The 17462-nt window shown below is 39.9% G+C and overlaps 1 long non-coding RNA gene across 1 annotated transcript; it reads left to right on the forward strand.

Moving 5' to 3' along the window:
* The first annotated feature begins 3615 nt into the window (after positions 1–3615).
* Positions 3616–4112, forward strand: LOC122640911. Its single transcript, XR_006329777.1, has 2 exons — positions 3616–3885; positions 3988–4112. It is a non-coding gene; the product is annotated as an uncharacterized LOC122640911 (long non-coding RNA).
* The last annotated feature ends 13350 nt before the right edge of the window (positions 4113–17462 follow it).

Genomic DNA, 17462 nt, shown 5'->3' on the forward strand with positions numbered 1-17462 from the left:
ACATTACATTCTTGACCTTTTCCATGCTTTGCAAAGGCCGGTTCTATCCAATGGAAAAATATTCTCTTTGTTAGGGCGGAGAGGAGGGGGGAAATGGGAGGGCTTGGGTGCAGGTCACGCCCAGACACAATGGGGGGAGAAATGATCATCCCAGGCCCCGAGATGCCAGCGGGATGCTCTCATTGGCTGCCACACGTGTGGCTCCTGTGCTCCCCCATTATACAAATTTGGCTGGACCACCTGGTATCATAACTTTCACCAGAAAAAAAAAATCAGCAAATCATAACTAAAGCTAGTCTGCTTGTAGAAAACAGAGATTCAGGCAAATGGCCATCAGTTTATTTAAAACCTCTTCCCTCAAGTTTTTTTTTTTTTTTTTTCTCTTCGTGATTGGGATAAACCCATTAATTATGCATTTCTCTTGTAGAGATTTTTTCTAGTATGTAACTAAGATATTTTTCTTTCTATCATTTTCCAAATTATAAATCAAAATCTAGATTCCCAAATCACAAATTTCTCATTTTCAGATTTATACCCAACAGAACACTCCCATGTCATGTGTATTTACAATCTTTCATTTGTTTTCGATCAGTTTTAGAAAGAGTTTTGGTATCTTGTATAGCCCTCTTGGGAAGACATTTTTGTGGTAGGTTGGATGGGGCTAAAATTTCTAGACATTAAAGTCACTACATATTTATTAAGTTCCAACTCCTATAAAGTTGACCTAGTAGCAAAATAAAGTATTGCAAACTAGGGATGTAAAAGGATATTCGTAAATCCGTATTCGATCCGCGTTCGTATCCATTTAGGAGAATCCGAATCCGTCCGGAACTAATCGGATACGAATATGATAATCCCTTTATCCGACTGATTATTATCCGATTCGTTTAGCAGTCCGACGGTAGTAAAATATCTGAAATATAACTCTGTGTTTGTCTATCCTTTTAAGTTACCTTATTGGATTTTGTTATCTTATTTTTATAAATTTATAAGTTAAGATAATGTGATTATTTTTCTAGATTTGCTATTGGTTTATATATATTATTTTATGCAATGTGATACATGGAATTATATATCTATTAAAAAATCAAAAGTAAAAAACGTAAGAGAATAAAAGACTAAGAAAAGCAGAAGAAATGGTAGTTACTGAACTCTCAAGTCTCAACCCTCATCATAAAAATGATAAATATGTCAATGGATAGTCGAAAAATCGTATTCGATCCGTATTCATATCCCTTTTGGAGAACCTGTATTCAAAAAATCACTATCCGAAAATTATCCGAATCCGTCCGAAAACCGATAGGATATTATCCGAATCCGTCCAAATATAATCAGATACGAATATGATAATGCCATTATCCGACCGAATTCGATCCGTTTACATCCCTATTACAAACTCCACGATCATAGAGAGGGTGCACATGCCAATATAAGGAAGAATATTTGATTAGCTTTTAGACCATTGCCCATATGCTCCATAGTTATAATTGTTTCACATCACTTTTTTTATGTGACAAAGTAAGTGCACCCAACTCAATTTACATCCTAAGTTTAAATGTTTTGGTAGCTACGGAATGCATGTACTCAAGGAATACTTTAGGGGAGAGATTTTTTGCATTTTGAAGTGGTTGGACCACACACACACAGAGGATGCAAATCAAGGTTAAGAAAGTTTGGTATAGTTCGAAGAATATATGTGCGTACTTACCATCACCAATCTCTAAAACATGGCCATGGAAACTTCTCCCAGACCTTTTGCAAATGTCCGAGGCTACCAAGAGCTTTAAGGATTTGATTTTTTGTGTATATGAGAATGCCAATATTGCTAACTTGACCAGAAAGCTGGCAACTCAAGCTTTGCTAACGAAGCAAAATTGTGTAAAGTATGGGGATACTGTCTTTTTTTTAGATATTCCATTATGAGAAAAATATTTATGCGATGCTAGCGTCTGTTTCCCTCTCACATGAGATTCTTTATTATTTTCTCTTTTCTATTTTGCTTATGTAAGCCCCATGTGAATAATTCTGTTATCTATGTTGACATTAGCGTGACACATAGATTCATCCCCGCACTAGCATCGTGGGAACCCTTTCATTTCCAGTATAATGTCTAGCAGTGGAGCGAGTCCTTGGGCCCCAAATCTTCACAAATTTGAATCCTAGTTAAAGAAAAAAAATAAACTCTCCATTCTCTCTCTCGCTCTCTCTTAAATATGTTTCATGCTAATCCTCAACTGCTTCCTCGTTGAGTGGCTCTCTTTAACGTGGCAAAGTGAGGCCCAATTTTGTGGAAGTCTAAGGTAACCCATTCATTAGACCCGTCAAACACTCTTTAACGTGGCAAACTGAGGCCCAATTTTGTGGAAGTCTAAGTTAACCCATTCATTTGACCCGTCAAACACTCAAAAGTCTCTCTCTCTCAAAACATGTATACATGCGCTTTCTGATCTAGTTCCTTTTATTGACTTCTATGTAGAAAATTGAAGTCTCTTTTTTAGGACAAATTCAAAGACACAAGGAATAAATCAACTCAACAAGCACACGCAAATACACAGCATTTAAAACATTTAATGTAGTTTAGCAAGAAATCCTACATCCACTCGAGAGTATCAAAACATCAGAAAAATACTCTACACAACTCTTTACATCCCTATATGATCTTTTTTATTGTTTATATCTTAGATTTTTTTTCCCCACAAACAATATATAGAGTATAGACACCTTGGAAAAATTAATCTCCACACAAAAGGGAAAAAAAAAAAAACACTACATCGTCATGTGACCATCCTACCCCCATTGGTAAAGTGGAAATTTCACCCCTATGATGCTTGTATGCATGTTTCCATTGATCCCCACTCTGATATAGAGACCACGCAACAAGGTATCCTTTCTCTTGCCTATTATAATTTTATTCCTATACAATGTAATGAACCTAAAATAGGGATGCAAATGGATCGGATGTGATCGGAGTCGAATATTCGTTGGCCGAATACGGATACCTCTAAACGGATTCGGATTTTCGACCATCCGTTTACATCTCTGCCTTGTGTAACCCAGACCTTCCTCCCCCTAACGGATACAATTGACTATCAATCTATATCTCTTAGATCATGATTCTTTTTTCATCATATTCTAGAACATGTTGAATCTTAAAAAACCCCCCCAAAATCATTATTTACTTAATTTTTTATTATTAAGTATTCGGATTATTTTCGAACGGATTTTTATCGCAATATTCAATTTTTTTTTCGAATATCTCTAAACGAATACGGATGCAGATTTCGGTTATCCATTTACATCCTAATTACCTAAAAACCACCTCAAACATTTATAAATAATAACTTCATGGGGCCACTATACAATACACAAAACCTTCAAGCACTCAAAATTCAGTCTTCTTCTTCACTTGGGTCATGGAGTCGCCGAAGTGTCAATCACGCAGTAAGTCAAAGTGTCACCAACAAACTTCCAACTTCCTTTGTTTTTTTTTTCCTATTAAAGGAACCCAAGTGATACATGATTTCCCAATTTCATCTCCAACAGCCCAAATTGAGAATTGAGACAAAGAAGATAGAAGCCAAATTTCAATGGCTAATATTATCAGAGAATATTTCTTCATCTCAACACTACTAATTGGCTCTGTCTACTCTCAATTTGTTATACAGAAGAACAGCATCACTGTTATCTCCCCTGACCATCTCCATGCTTTGTACGATTCTGCAATCGGAAACTTTGGAAGTACAAATCAAACAGGGACTATAACAGGTTCCCTTGTTTACCCAACTAATAAAGCCTCTAACTCCAAGGGTTGTAAGTCCTTTGATGGTGAAAACACCTTCACCTCACCATCTTCTCGTCCCACCATTCTTCTTCTTGATCGTGGAGGTAATTAATTAATTACAGTAGTTGATGACTAACATTCCATTAATTCTGTGATTTTGTAATTAATGGGTAGCTATAATTTTCTCTTTTTCTTTGCATTTGTAGATTGTTACTTTACTTTGAAGGTATGGAATGGACAAAAGGCAGGAGCTTCAGCAGTTTTAGTAGCTGATGAAGTATATGAGCCTTTAACAAGTGTGAAGAGCAGCAGCAATGGAGGTGGAACAACAGCTAATTACAAAGAGAAGATCAAAATCCCTTCAGCTTTCATAAATAGGTCATTGGGTGATAACCTAAAGAAAGCTTTGCAGAAGGGTGAAGAGATTGTGATCAAATTAGACTGGACAAGGTCAACAACACCCAGCACTCAAGTCTAGATATGATTGACAAATTACTATCAAATAGGGGTAGAAGGAATACCTTGATCAAGTTGAGAGCTCAGATCCTTGGTCTAGTTGTTTATATTGAATAAGATCTGGTTAGAATTAGGAGGCTTATTTGTGCTAATGTTGTGAATCCTGGATTGCCAAATAAAATAGCAATGTATTGCAAACATAGAAATGAAGAAAGAGAAATCTGATTTAGAAATATTGCCTTGCACAATAAAGGAGGATCCATGAAGAAGCTGTTTTTAGAGCCCAGGATCCCAACTGCCCAAATTCTATTGGAGAATTGACAAGAGAGAAATATGTGCTAGTCGATTTCTGTATCAAATCCACAAAAAGGACTTAAAAGTCATCAACTGGGAGAAGCTGGCTAAATTTATTCCTAGTAGTCATACCATTGTTTAAAAGCTTCCAAAAGAATTTGTCAAAAAAAAAAAAAGGCTTCCACAAGAATATCTTGAATTTTGGGTGTGACTTTGATTTCCAAAGCAAAGTGCGAAGGGATTTACTTTTATTTTTTAAATTTTTTTTTAGGGGGGGAGGGGGAGGAAGGACAGGGGAAAGGTAAAGGTAACAACCAAGAGATTCGAACTCGACCATGGGTCTTTCCATATGTCAATGGATACACTTGTGCCAATCTTCTAACATACCATCTGTTTTAAATGAGGAAATATATGGGTAATACTGTTTTAGATCCAAAAACCCTTTTTCGACTAAAAGTCCCTCCTAGCCAAGACACTACTGTGAGGGAAATACTTTGATTTCAGAATTCTACTCCCAAGGGAAGAAGGGTTGGTGATCATGTGCCACTCTAATCTAATCAAAAGAGCTTCATTATGGGTTGAACTAAGTCGAACTCCAAGGCCTCCCATAGTTTTTGGTTTGCAAACATTTGCCCAAGATATAAGAGAATTTCTTATGGTGTCTCTTGTCATCTCTCCAAAACTGAGCATTGATGCAATCTACTTTAGAACATATCTGTTTAGGAAAAGCATACAAGACATCAGATATCATAATACAATACACAACATCGAGATGAGTGGAGTGTAGGTCATGCATATACTAACTCACCAAACTCACAGCATGATCAATGTCTGATCGAGTATGGGAGAGATATATCAACCTCCCTACAAGGCGCTGATAACCTCCTTTGTCCACTGGCTCCCCATCTTTACCCTTCGGATGTATGTTAGCCTCAAGAGGAGTATCAATAGGATGACAACCAAGCATTCCCATCTCAGATAGAAGATCTAAGGTATACTTCCTTTGAGAGAGGAAGATTTCCTTAGAAGAACGGGCAACTTCAATCCCAAGGAAGAACTGGAATTGCCCTAAGTCTTTGATCTCAAACTCTTGTCCCAAATAAGATTTCAATATTGCTATTTTGGCTGAGTCACTTCCAATATGGACAGTGTCATCAACATAGACAATGAGAACAATAATGTGATCACCAGACCACATAATGAACAAGGTGTGATCAGCACTACTTTGAGTAAACCCGACTGTGACCATAACCTAATAAAAATGCTTAAACCAGGCTCTAGGGAACTGTTTCAACACATATAATGCACGTTTCAGTTTGTATACCTTCCCTTGAGTTTCCTTGCTTAAGAATCCTTGGAGAACATCCATATATACCTCTTCTTCTAGTTCACCATGGAGGAAAGCATTTTTAACATCAAGTTGTTGTAATTCCCAGCCTAAGTTGATAACACATGAGAGGATGACTCGAATAGTGTTCAGTTTTGCAACAAGTGCAAAGGTCTCCTGGTAGTCAATCCCATATGTTTGGGTGAACCGCTTCGCAACCATCCTGGCTTTATACCTATCCATTGTTTCATCAGCTCTTTGTTTTATTGTGTACACACCCATTTACAGCCCACATGCCTTTTGCCTGGAGGGAGATAGACTAGAACCCAAGTATCATTCTTTCCAAGAGCTCTCATTTCCTCTATCATAGCCTCTTTCCATCTCGAATCCGCCATTGCATCCTGCCAAGTCTGAGGAAGAGAAATAGAAGACAAGGAAGATACAAATGCACGATAGGAAGGTGAAAGGGAATCATAAGACACAATGTGAGAGATAGAGTATTGAGTACAACTCCTCTTCCCTTTACAGACAACAATAGGCAAATTCAAAGGGTCAGCATTACCAGGAAGGGAAAGATTACAAGATTCTGATGAGGTAATGAGCAGCCTTAGATCTGAGGTAAGCGATTTGTTAGGTGGAGCTGTGCTGATTTCTGCAAGCTCTTTGCGAGATCGAGAACGAGCGTACACCTGCAATAGTTTGTCAGTATTTAGTTGCTCCCCCTGTACAGAAGGATGTACATTAAGCACAGGAAGAGACAATAAGGGATCGTTAAGAGGAACAACTAACGACACATCATCACTACAAGGCTCCCCCTGAAGAGGTGCGGAGGGAGAATAATAAGGAGCAGACTCGTGGAATACGACATCCATAGTGACAAACGTACGACGAGAAGGTCGATGGTAGCACTTATAGCTCTTCTGAGTGGCAGAATAGCCAACAAAAATGCACTGGAGCCCTCAAGGATCAAGTTTACTAGGAAGGTGATGATTGCGTGCAAAACGCACACAACCAAAAACGTGAGAAGGTAGAGTAAAGAGGACATGAGCTGAAGAACATCCAAAGGCGATTGAGAACCCAACACGCGAGAAGGCATGTGGTTGATGAGGTAAATGATAGTAAGAACATCATCACTCCAATAGTGTTTAGGGACATACATTTCAACCATGAGAGCACGTGTGACCTCTAACAAGTGGCGGTTTATACGTTCCCGACACCGTTTTGTGTTGGAGTATCTACATAACTAGTCTGATGAATGATGCCTGCAGTAGCAAGATAAGACTGAAAAGAACTCTCAAAATATTTTCGACCATTATCACTACGGAGGACCTTAACAATAGCATTAAACTGAGTTTTAATCATGCTATGGAAAAGCTTAAAACAATGAAACAAGTCACTTATATGAAGCATCAACTAAATCCAAGTAGTGCGAGAATGACAATCAATAAATGTCACAAACCAACGATAACCAGAAATGGAAGCACAATGGGAAGGACCCCAAATATCAGAGTGAATTAAAACAAAAGGTTCAGTAGTTATATTCTCCGAAAGAGGATAAACACCACAAGTTTGCTTGGCAAAGACACAAGCATCGCAAAAGAAGTCATTAGGATTATACTTCTGAAATAGACTAGGAAAAACAAAAGATAAAGTCCTAAGGGGTAGACGGCCTAAACGCCGATGCCACCGATGCAACTCTGATAAAGTGAAAGCAGAGGAATCCAAGTGATGAGCCTGGGGATGAAGAACAAATGCAATAGGAGTACTGTCCTGCAGTAGATATAGGCCACCACTCAGTATACCACTGCCAAGCATCCGCCCCATCACCAAGTCCTAAAACACAGAATGAGATGGGAAAAAGGTGACCTTATAGTTTAAAATTTAGATCCCGAGTGATACTGCTAATAGAAAGAAGATTAGTAGAAAAATTGGGTATATGGGGAACAAATGATAATGGTAGAGAGGAAAATTGGGAAATGGTTCCTTTTCTAGAAACAGAGGAAAGAGAACCATCGGTAACCTGAAACCGTTCCCTACCTGAGCCTGGAACAAAGGTAGAAAACTGACTAGCAGAACCAGTTACATGGTCTGTGGCACCGGAGTCAATTATCCAAGCTGAGGCAATAACAAAAGTACAATGACCAATAAAGGTAATACTTTAGTGCACAAAGTTGGAAGCAGAAGAGGTTGAACCAAAAGTGGTAGAGGCGGCAAGAGACTGAGCAACTGATGAAGAGGAGGTGCCCAATCTGGACATCATACGGTGGAGAATAAGCATCTCATCCTATAAGAACTGGACCTTAGTGGCTACAGGAGGCGTCACCTCAGTGTGGTAAGCATGAGTCGAATCAGATCCTCCACGTCCTCATCCCCGGCCACGTCCACATGAAGCAGTGGGGTCGGGACAACCTGTAACTTCCAACATAACTCCTTTGTGTGGCGTTCCTTTCCATAATACTCACATATCACCGGATCACGACTGGAACCATCTCAATCAGAAGTAGGATGGCCAGTAGAGCAAACAGGAGCATCCCTGGATTGAGATCCAGGGCCAGTGTAAAGAGCTGATCACTCTGGGAAAATGGGCTGAAGCATGGCTGTTCGTCGGCTTTCCTTAAGCCGAACAAGAGCATAAGACTGTTACAGAGTAGGAAAAGGATCCCGATTGAGTACCTGGGATCGAATGGATCCCGATTGAGTACCTGGGATCGAATGTGATCATACTCCACATTTAGGCCAGCCAAAAATCATAGACGCGAATCTCATTTTCACGTTTCTTGAAATTAACGACATCAGTAGAGCTAGTAGGCTGAAATGTCTCATAGAAATCAAGTTCCTACCAGATGTTGTGTATCTCCGAATAGTACTGAGAAAGAGACATCTCTTTCTGAGTGGTGCTATGAATCCTCTTGCATAGCTCATAGACCTGAGTTGCGTTTCCAACCTGGGAATTGGTCTCCTCTGTAGCAGTGTCCAAAAGAAGATAGCCACGAGCAATAGTTGGTTGCATAGAGTCGATCAGGAATGACATCACAAAAGCGTCATCCGAGATCCACTTCTCCAAAGGAGGACCAGTAATAGTTGGCTTTTCAACCGTACCCAAAAGATACCCAGTGAGGCCACAGGCAGCAATGGAAAGAAAGCAAGAGCGAGACCACATCAAATAGTTGCTTCCATCCAAGCTGACGGAGCTAACAGGGAATATGGTAAACTCACTAGGACAGTTGCGACTCATCCCTTCATTGGGTGTAGAGAGGGTACTACTTCCGTCGGACATGGCTGCTGATCAAAAGGAGTCCCTACAGCTCGTTACAGTAGAACAAGGAAGAAAAAAGGATTGTAGCACTGAAGCATCGCAGGGAGAACAAACAACAGCAAAAGGTTGCTGGTCTAAGTCATAGAAGGCAAATTAGTCACAAAAAATGACCCTCAGTGGAGAAAAAGAAAACCACCGAGGGTTAGATCATTTGGAAAACCCCTGGAGAGGAAAGGACTGTAGAAAGAAGAGAAAAGAGAAGCAGTCTCTAGTGGTGGAAGGAAAAAAGATTAGACAGTGGTGAGAGGCATTGGAGAAAGAGAGGAGAAGTCGCGCGAGAGAGAGATAGGCGATGGAGAAGAAGACGAGAGAGAGAGAGAGAGAGAGAGAGGCGGGAGTGATTAGGGAAGGCAAGAGCAAGGAAGGAAAATGGAAGAGAAAAGGAGATCGAGAGAGGGGAAAGAAAGAAGGAGTGGAGAAGGTGGTGGAGGTCTGGCGGAAACCTATCACTATGGTGGCGGCAGCAACATAGCTTTTAGGGTACAGTTTTAGGGCAGGGATCCCAAGATTGGATCCCGCTCTGATACCATGATGGAAATGATTTGGGAACAATGACATGTCTCTAAACAGAGCACAACCATGTTCTATTTATAATAAGAGGAGGAAAGGGCAAATTACAAGAACACTCTCAGAACAACACATAATTACAAGTATACCCAAAAAAACTCTTTAACTTCACATTACAACACTAACATAGGGCTAAAAGAGATTTTAGAGTACTGATAAACAAAGGGGTGCAACCTGATAGTTTCAATTCTCCACATGTTTGGGGTGTCTTATTGGTATGTAATATTTTAGCTATATCATGAGTTTGAATAACATAAGGCTCAAAGTATTGTTTGGTGGCTTCAGGAGAAGAGTAAAGTAGCTGTAAGATTTCCGATTTGCAGATTTGCAACTGCAGAACAGAAAAGGGGGGGGGTGTATGACAACAGAACTAAAGAAGAGACAAGAAGGGGAAGAAACAGGAAGCACTCCAGGGTTTTTCCAAAAGAGAGATACAAAAAGGTTCTTTCATTTTCTCTAAATCAAGCAAAAGGAGGAAATGTGTAAAATATGGAAAGAGGCAGGGCCCACATGGACCATGAGTTGCTCAACTGGACCGGACCAAACAAGTGCAGAAAGAACTGAAAATTATTGGGATGTTTAACGTATTTTGAGCTGTAGCCTGATTTTGTTTTATTTCACATTTTCTTAATTTTTGGAGAAGGGGCAATTTGAAAATTTTGCTTCTTTCTGATCCAGGTTTATCAGTGAGGTTGCTTTTGCTTTTATTATTTCTACGTTCGTTTGGGTTAATTACCTTTGATTTAATTTTGTGTTTGGTCCCACCGGTTCAAGTTTCCTGTCATATTTATTTATGTATTTATATTATTCTGGAAACAGTCTCTCTGCGAAAGTAGGGGTAAGGCTGCATACATTATGACACTCCCTAGATTCCGCAGTGGTGGGAGCCTCGTGCACTGGGTACGCCCTTTTTTTTTATTATTTTGGGTAGTACAGCAGACCTGGATCAAATTTGGGCCAGGTTTTAGTAATGGTTTAGGTTGGGCCTTAGTTTTTGGTATTTATTATTGTATTGGGCTGAAATATAAAGCCCAAAAGTGAGGGTCTTACGGAAATCATGAATATTAATTTTTTATTAGTGATCATCCCATGGGTGGGTAGAGTTATCCTAATTTAGATGTCCTAGAATCCTACTGATAGTAATATTAGGCAACTAGAGTCCTTGTTAGAAAAATGATTAGCTCTCCCTTCTTCTCTCTCTCAAGGTAATCTCTTTCTTGCTCCTTTTCTGCCTTATTTTATCTCTTAATATTTCTCTCTATTATTTTCATCATACTGATTCTCTTACCATATATAATTTCTTGTTAGAACAGATCTTATCCTAGAATTCCTCTCTCTTCACCTCTATGTTTTTTCATTGCAAACTCTTCTTGTTCCCTCTTTCTGAAAATCTTCCAGATGACAGCTACGCTCATATTTTTCTCTCTCATCAGGTCCTCAACGACACCCTCTTCTCTCTCATCAATCCACCCATCAATATCTCAAATTCTGATTGGTTATTTCTTAAATTAAATCTGGAATTTAGATATTAAAATCTGTTTTTATTTATCATTATCTGACCATAAGGTCTGAGATACCAATCTGTTTGGTAGATCTAACCATTATCAGCCCTTGAAACAGAATCTTAGAGGTCGAAGCCCATCACCAGCATATCCATCTTCATCGATCAGCATCAGGTAGTGTCTCATTATCTTCATTTGACAATTCAAATAGCATAATAGATTCTATTTCCAGTCTTTTTTGGGGTAAATTCTATTTTCAGTCCTGTTCTAAGATCTCTCTTGGCCTTTATTTTTACCCAGTTTGCATGATTTTGTTGTCATTCCAAAATTTTTTCAATTATGTTGTAGTATGGGTATAAGGGTAGAATTGTCCTTAGGGTTTCTTTAGTGTTTGCCCTAGGGGCACTAAAGTACTTGTACCTCATCTTACTCTATTATAAACAAAGTCTGGCTGGTGTCTCATTGACACAAGTCAGATTTCCCCATTCAACATGCTATCAGAGCAGGGATCCCAACCCTAAGGTACTGCAAGTCTCTCTTCTCTCTTCTTCTTTTCGATTTTCTAATCTACCGCCTCTCTCTCTCCTTCTCGGCTCCATCAACTACTGATTTCATCACCACTACGGCCCTCTGTGGTGCTTTCCTAGAACACCGAGGGTTCTTGATCCTTGAACTTTAATGTCTCTGAAGTCTTTTTTTACCCTACACTTTTGATCTCATGGTCTGAGAGACTTCTCGAGATCTTCACAGGGACCAATCCCTGCTTTTTGGTTATCGATTTTTATCGGCCAACCCTGTATGTCGACTTTACAAGATCATCTCTGAATGCTTGCTGATCGTACACAGGGCCAATCCCTATTTTTTTTTTTCAATTTCCTAGGACCAATCACTGGTTGTGGGTCTCACAGGGTCAAAACCCTGACTATCGATCTCAAAACCCTGTGAGATCGATTTCTTCATGCTCCCTTGTTGCGTCTGCTTCTGCATGTGATTGTTATAGGTGACTCTCTTTAGAGTGTGATTGTTGTTGGTGACTCTCTTCTGAGTGTGATTGTTGTTGGTTACTCTCTTCCTTACCGGGAGTAATTCTTGGACTGGTAACAATGTCTGATATTACTACTGCATCAATTGGAATTGAAGGGATGAGTTGTGGTGATTTTCCTTCATTCCCTGTGAGCTCCATCAAACTGGATGGGAGAAATTATTTGATGTGGTCTCATTCGTGCTACTTATATATTGATTCCCGTGGACCCGTGGTTATTCCGGGTATCTCATAGGAGAGACAGAGAAACCTATCGCTGCTGATTCACTGCCGGTTCTACTCAGAAGAAGTGGAATTCAGATAATTCGCCGGTGATGTCGTTTCTCATCAACTCTATGCAGCCCCATATTGCTCGGGGTTATCTTCTTCTGGATACTGCTATTAAAATTTGGAAAACTGCCCAAGATACTTATTCTCAGGTAGGGAATGATGCCCAAGTCTATGAGTTGCTTCATGAGATGAAGCAGAAGGAACTCATTTGTCACAATATTTAATGTAGCTCTAAATAGGAGAAGGATCCTATTAGAGGCCAAGCAACAGGATCTCAAAGGAGGCTGCTGGTTCGAATGGGCAGAATTTGGGTTTTAGGTCAATTTCTAGGGTTAGGTTTATGAATATGGAGATGAATCTTACAGGGTATTAATGGGCAGGTCTAGGAGAAGCTATTAATGTAGGTTTGAACAAGATTTGAATAAAAATTCAAATTCCAGAATTTTAGGGTTAGGGTTTCGGGTTTTGGGTTTTAGAAATTAGGTCAAGTTTAGGGTTTTAAGTGGGATGTAAGGGCTGGGCTTGGGGTCGAGTTTTCTAAATAGGGAGGGGAAGGTTCGATCCAAATATGGGCTGGTTCTGATGGTTAAATCAGGCTGAGGGGATTTTAGGGCTTTAATGGAGGTGAGGGGATTTAGGGTTTTGAACGACAAATAGGGGCAGCAGCTTGGGTCGAGTGTAGGGGGTGTTAAGGAGAGGCTGTGGTTTAAATTGAAGTAATTCTAATGGTTAAATATGGCTGGGCAGCAAGATCTAGGGCTTAATGGAGTTAGGGTTTATGGGATTCAAACCAAAAATAAAGGGGATCGATTGGGGGAAAGGATTAGAGGGTTAGAAGAAGAAATTGGGTGTCAAACTTACTGGAGATTCCACTGGCAGCAGCTTGAACAGATGTGAAGGATAGAACCACCTTCGAATTGAAGAAGATCCTCCCAGCTGTCACGGGGTAAGGAGTCAACCGGATTCCACCAGTCCCTTTCCACCTTGAGATCCACAAGGATGCACACTCACAAGGAGCAACACTCAATAGAGCAGGGCAGCAGCACTGACAGCAAGCAAAAGCTTTTCATTAATCAAATTCCTGTTCAATGTTTGCCCCCCTTACAACCTTATATAAAAGACTCAAAAATAGACTCCTCCTCTAAAAAGAAAGGCCTAACTCAATCCTTGATTTATTGGGTAACTTAAATTGACTAGGAAACTAAAATACTAAAGAAAATAGACTCAAAACATGGCTGGACTTATAGAGTCCTAATCCAGCCCAACTTAGATCACATGACCACTTAAATTGAACCAATTGGATGCAACCAATTTGAACCGGTTCAATTAAAAAACATAAAAATAAACTACGTATTGGGCTAATCCCGTATGCAACATATGTACCCCTAGTTTAGGCGCATTAAAGTAGCCTATTACATAGAAAACCCTTGGGATCAAAGGCCCAACACGTATAGAACCCAACCCTAGACTTATTCCTAATAAAAGAAGCCCGGTTTGGTGATAAATCTGCATCAATATTATTCTGCATTACGTAGTCTGTGGCATGAGTTAGACTTTTATGAAGAGTTTCAGGCTAGTTGTTCTACTGATGCAACCAACTTTTAGAAATGTGAGAGTAAGCTCTGGCTTTATGATTTTCTAGCTGGTCTTAACATTGAGTATGATTAGATTTGTGCTCAAGTTCTCAGTTGTGATCCCTTTCCTTCTTTGGAGTAATCCTACTCTTTGATTCAATTGGAGGAAAGCCGTCGCACTGCTATGCTACAGCCCCAACAGCCCACTACTTAAGACCGGTCTGCTCTCTATTCTGGTACTAGGTCACAAACCCGCGGTGATCTTACTCATACAGGTGATCATTCCTCTTCTTCAGATAAGGAACATGTCAAATGTGACTATTGTGGTAAGGAGCACCATACAAAAGAATTTTGTTGGAAGCTTCATAGCCGCCCTACCAACTCTACTGGGCGGGGCCATGGTAGAGGTCGTTCCAATCAGTCCCATGCGCACCACATAGAGGCATTCGACACTTCACCTACCAGTGTTGGTTCTTCTCTTTCCCTAGACAAGCTGCTTACACTTCGTGACCAAGCTGGAACCGTCCCAGCCTTCTGCCAAGTTCTGCATCAGTAATGCCCCATCCTTGGATCATTGCCTCTGGTGACACTGACCACATGAGTGGTTCATCATGTTTATTTTTTCTTCATACTCCTTGTTTTGGTATAGACAGGATTTGGATTGCTGATGGATCCCTTTCCTTGGTTTTGGAAAGGGTTCCATTCGTTGTTCCCCTTTTTTATCTTTATCTTCAATATTACATGTCCCTAATTTTTCTATTAATATTTTATCCATTGGTAGTATCACTTCCAATTTGAGTTGTAACTCACCTTTTATCCTATTCATTGTGTTTTTCAAGACCTGGTAATAGGGAGAACAATTGGTTGTGGTAGAGTGTAAGGTGGGTTGTATCTACTTGAGGATGATCTCTCTTTAGTATTTGCTACTTTTAGTCAGACTCATCAAACGGATTTCTCTTCCCCTGCTTTTACTAAGGTACTACATTGGCACAGGCATTTAGGTCATCTCCCCATGGGGACTTCAGCTAGGGTTTTTCCTTCTTTATTTCAGCAATGTAATTTGAGTGATTTTTTCTGTGAGGCTTGTGTTTTAGCCAAACAAACTCGAAATTTTTACCCCCAACCAACAACGACTCAGCTTTATCCCAACTAAATGGGATCGGCTACATGGATCCTTACAAAACAAAGTAGGGAAAACTGAAGAATGAAGAATATAAAAGAAGCAAAGAGATGAGAAAAGTGATAGATGGAAAAATGAAAAATGAGAGTAAGAGAAAAGAGGCAAGCCCAGAAAATCAGGAAAATCTTAGCTACTTTGTGTCAACAACGTGGATCCTTGCCCTCCAATAGGCTCTATCTGAGGTCATACTTGGCATAGGGCCCAGACTCTGCATGCCATTCTTTACAACCTCACCTATGGTCATTTTAAGCCTGCCCCTAGCTCTTTTAGCTCCATCAATTAGAATTAGGTCACTCCTCCGTACTGGGGTGTCCCCAAGTCTCCGTTGCACATGGTCAAACCACCTCAGATGACATTCTTGGAGTTTGTCGCTGATCGGGGAAACTCCCACATCGGCTCTAATCCTTTCATTCCTCACTTTATCCTGCCTAGTTTTGCCGCACATCCATCTTAACATCCTCATCTCTGCGACACATAGCTTCGCTATATGGCACTTCTTAACTGCCCAACATTCTACCCCATACATCATAGCAGGTCGGACCACAGTCCTGTAAAACTTTCCTTTAAGCTTTAAAGGAATGTGTCGGTCACACAGTACTCCGGTCGCCCCTCTCCACTTCATCCATCCCACTTTAATTCTTTGTGAAACATCATCATCTATATCACCTTCTTTGTGTATAAAAGACCCCAGATATCTGAAATAGTCACTTGGTGGTAGCTCTCTTCTCAATTTTTACTATATCATCCTCCATCATAGTGTGGCTAAAGTTACAAATCATATACTCCGTCTTTGATCTACTAATCTTAAAGCCACTTACTTCCAAGGTCGATCTCCACATCTCTAACTTAGCATTAATCCCTACTTTTGTCTCATCCACCAACGATATCATCGTCGAATAGCATACACCATAGTACCTCATCTTGGATGTTCTTGGTTAATTCATCCATGATAAGCGCGAAAAGATAAGGGCTTAGGGCTGATCCTTGATGTAACCCAACCGTAATTGAAAATTCCTTGCCCTAGCCGCCCTACAGATCTCACACTAGTCGCCACATTCTCATACATATCTTTAATTACATCTATATATTTACTCGACACCCCTCTCTTCGCAAGAACTTGCCGGATTAAATCTCTAGGGACTCTGTCATAGGCTTTCTCCAGGTCAATAAAGACCATATAGAGGTTCTTCTTGCTAGCTATACATCTTTCCATGAGCCTCCTCAGTAGGTAGATAGCTTCAGTCATGGATCTACCTGGCATAAAACCAAATTGATTCTGACAGATATGAGTCTCTCTTCTCAGACAGGTTTCAATAACCTTCTCCCAAAGTTTTATAATATGACTCATTAGTTTTATGCTTCTATAGTTATTACAGCTCTGGACATCACCCTTATTTTTGTAAACCGGAACTACAATACTTCTCCTCCAATCATTTGGCATTTTCCTTGTAATCATAATCTTATTAAATAACTTGATTAACCAATAAACCCCACAAGATCCTAGGGCCTTCTACACTTCTATTGGGGTCTCATCTAGGCCTGGTGTCTTACCTACTGTCATCTTTCTTAAGGTTTTTTTCACTTCCGCCACACCAACCTTTCGTACATATCTATGATGTGTGGTGTCTTGATGACTAATGCAATTAACCGAATCGATCGAATTCGAACTATCTCCATTTAGAAGTTCACAAACATACTCATCCCATCTCCTCACAATGTCCTCATAATGTAGTCCTAGATAGGTAGGAGACCTACTAGGAGCCAGATAATAGAATAAATAGCAAAAGGAGCTGCTGGTTCACATGGACAGCCTAGGTTTTAGGTTAATTCTAGGGTTTAGGATGGGAATTTGGGAATGGGTCTTATATGGTTTTAATATGCAGGTTTAGGGGATTATTTTGGTATAAAGAAAATAGGATTTGGTTAGGTTTTAAAATTCTGTAGATTTAGGGTTAGGGTTTCGGGTTTTAGAAATTAGGAAAACATTTAAAACTAGGGTTTCAAGTGGGCTGTGAGGGCTGGGCTTGGTTTACCAAACAGGGAGGGGCAGGTTCGATCCAAATATGGGAGGGTTTTGATGGTTAGAAGTACTGATTTTGGAATTTTAGGGTTTAATGGTTAATGGAGTTTTTACAGAAATTAGGGTTTTAACT

This window comes from Telopea speciosissima, chromosome 9 (genome assembly GCF_018873765.1).
Source record: "Telopea speciosissima isolate NSW1024214 ecotype Mountain lineage chromosome 9, Tspe_v1, whole genome shotgun sequence".
NCBI lineage: Eukaryota > Viridiplantae > Streptophyta > Magnoliopsida > Proteales > Proteaceae > Telopea > Telopea speciosissima.